Genomic DNA, 2,966 nt, shown 5'->3' on the forward strand with positions numbered 1-2,966 from the left:
GAATGACAATGCCATATGCATTCTTGTACCGTAGCCTGCCCTGGGAATCATATTTCAACAACAGAAGTGAAACTCATAATCTAGTTTCCCAACTTGATGGCAATATTATAGGGTTCGGGGGTTTTTTACTTTTGAAATACACTTTATATCCCATAAATGAAACCCTAATCTTCATGTTTATTTACCTATTAACTTTGATAATTGAAATATAAAACAATATATATATCAACAAAGCACAAAGGTTTACCAAAATCTATTTAACATAAATTATTAAAATTAAATATATCACACCCATGATGTAGATAAAATAAAATTTTATGTTAAAAATATTTTCTTTTGAAACTTATTCAATAATGAATATAGGTGGAGTGATAATCTACTTATATTTTAATATTATTGAACATGTCTTTGATCTTTGGATTTGTAATTTGTATTTTTTTAATTTAAAAATGATATAAGATTATGGAAAAAATAAAAATTTTATCATAAAAATATTGAACATAATTTTAAACTAGGGATATTACTTTAATTTCATAATAAAATGCTTAAATATAAGTAAATTAAAAATAATATAAAAATTAATTAATAATTATTGTTAAGATAACAAGAATATATACTATTATTGGATAAAGAAAAGTACATGAGAAAACGTAGAAACGATTATCGATAATTAAAAAGATAATTAAATAGTCGAATGGTGGAGAAAATTACAAAGGAAGTATGGGGTTGATGTTTTAACTTTGTGAACTTCTAAAAATTTAATTTTCTACCTGCAACCTTACATAGTAAAAACTCAACCAATAAATAAAATAAAAATGCAACCAAAAAATACAGCTAGCATAGTAAAAAAAAAAAATTGCTTCCTCTTGTTCAAAGAAGCTGAACTGAACCTGCAAACAGAGAATAAAATCAACATTTAAAAGAAAGGGAAAAGAAGAAAAAAAAAAGATGGCGTATTTTATTTGAGTTCAAGTTTGAAGTTTTGGGATTCCATTCAAAATTCAAATGGTGATGAGGTGTATTCAATTAAATAGAATCACATATCTTAAATTTAAAGTGATCGAATGCTGAAAGTAGTAGATGAGATAAGAGAAGTTCAAACCTATCTTGATAATTTTGTAATTTTCTGGTGGCTTTCAAGAATATCTGAATTGTTAGATAAAAAGAGCAAGGACGGACCATTTGGTGGCTTTTCCAACCAAAGACTCCCAAGTGTAGCAGTTAAGAAGAGCCCAGTAAAGAAGAAGATGAGGAAAAGGAAAGGAGAGAGAAAAAAAAAAGGAAAAAGGAGAAGGAAAAAAAATAAAAAATAAAAAAAGAATGAAAAGAATTGTATGATGGGTTTAACAATGAAGCGATGAATTTAATCGATTTCTTTTAACCACGGTGACTATTAAAATAAGAATGACTCTTATTTCGAATGACTAATAAGATAGTTTACTTTAATTAAACAAAATATGATTACCACATAACGTGAACATAATCTCATGTTTTAAGTGCCAACTTCAGCTCTGAGCATCATTGTTAGAATTGGATTGGATTGACCTATGGAACTGAAAATTAGTGATCCAATTGGTTCAATTAATATTATAAAAAAATATCTACTTGATAGCCATGTAATTAAGAAAATAATATTGTAATTAACTTGAATTTAACAAAAAATTTAACAATGTTAACAGTTGGACTTGAATTTTAAAATCTGAAAATTAAAATGACTAAATTTTTAAAAATAAAAGTATAAAGACTAAATTCTAAACTTTTAAAAAGTACAAAAACTTATGGCATATTTTAAGATTCCCAGTATCTTTTTCATCTCTTTTCCTTTTCAACACCAACTAAAATTCGTTACATGCGTGATATGAGTAAAAATAATAACAATTTATATAAATTTTATATTTAAATAAAATAATATATTGTTGTAAGTTATTATTAAACTAACATCTATGCTTTAAATACATATTTTCATATATTATATGCGTGTAATAGAATTTTTAGTATTTATAATGTTGTTGATTGATCGTTAGAGTCACAAGCCAATTCAACAATAACTCAAGATTCATGACAACATCATGATAAACAATTGTAATGCATTCAGTTTTCTTAATATGATATATTTGCTATTGGAAAAATATGGTTTAAAAACAGTTTTTTGTCACAGTGAAAAATTAAAATTTTGAAAATCTAGTCGGTTTGTAATATTTATAGTAGTAATTTTTTCCCGAAAAGTATCTTTGCTTTGAGCGAGACAGATCCTAGTTGACCGCCTCCGAACATACTAATTTCCAGAGTGTGAATACTGCAATTGAGGATATAGATTTAAGGCGGTGTCCGCAAGTATACGAGTTAGGTTATAATATAGTTTTACAATAAAATAGGTGAGTACTCCGAGGATGCTACCCAAGGGAGATGAGTACTAAATTAAAGTTAACCTAAACGCAAATAGAATTAATTAGTAGTTTAAATAAATTATATTTCGATAAAACATAAAGGAAAGCTTTTGGGGGTTTTTATAAATAAAGAATTAAAAACTGCATAAATAAATAAAAAGGACTTCAGAAAACTAATTTCTAAACTCAATCAAATGAAGACATGAGTGATTAGCTTGCTTTGATGATCTTAACTAATTCCTATTTCTAGTTTCTATTTAATCAACTAGTCGTTACCCTAGAAGGATCTCTCGATCTTCTACTAAACTAACGAGTCAACAAGAACTACTTATCTCTCGACCACACAGTTCAGACCAGTTCGGAGCTAAGGTGTTCACAAATAGGTCATACCAATTTTGGGTTAATTCCTACCTAAATGACTTCCTAGAGTCGTCAAGCCTAGGTTTAAATTCTTCCTCTCCTGCACAGTTGATCCACTAAGAAATCCCTACATAACAATTAATCAATCACACCTCCACTCATCAATCCCCCATAAGAGGATTAGTTCTTCATGGAATCCATAAACATAGTAAACTTGAT

At 27.5% G+C, this 2,966-nt stretch overlaps 1 long non-coding RNA gene across 1 annotated transcript; it reads right to left on the minus strand.

Annotated features, from left to right (window-relative positions):
• Positions 1 to 641: 641 nt before the first annotated feature.
• LOC121223104 (uncharacterized) lies at positions 642 to 1,312 on the minus strand. Its single transcript, XR_005920494.1, has 2 exons — positions 1,103 to 1,312; positions 642 to 890 (listed from the first exon to the last, which is right to left on the minus strand). It is a non-coding gene; the product is annotated as an uncharacterized lncRNA (long non-coding RNA).
• Between the last annotated feature and the right edge of the window lie 1,654 nt (positions 1,313 to 2,966).

The sequence above is a fragment of the Gossypium hirsutum genome, chromosome D11 (assembly GCF_007990345.1).
Source record: "Gossypium hirsutum isolate 1008001.06 chromosome D11, Gossypium_hirsutum_v2.1, whole genome shotgun sequence".
NCBI classification, from domain to species: Eukaryota; Viridiplantae; Streptophyta; class Magnoliopsida; order Malvales; family Malvaceae; genus Gossypium; species Gossypium hirsutum.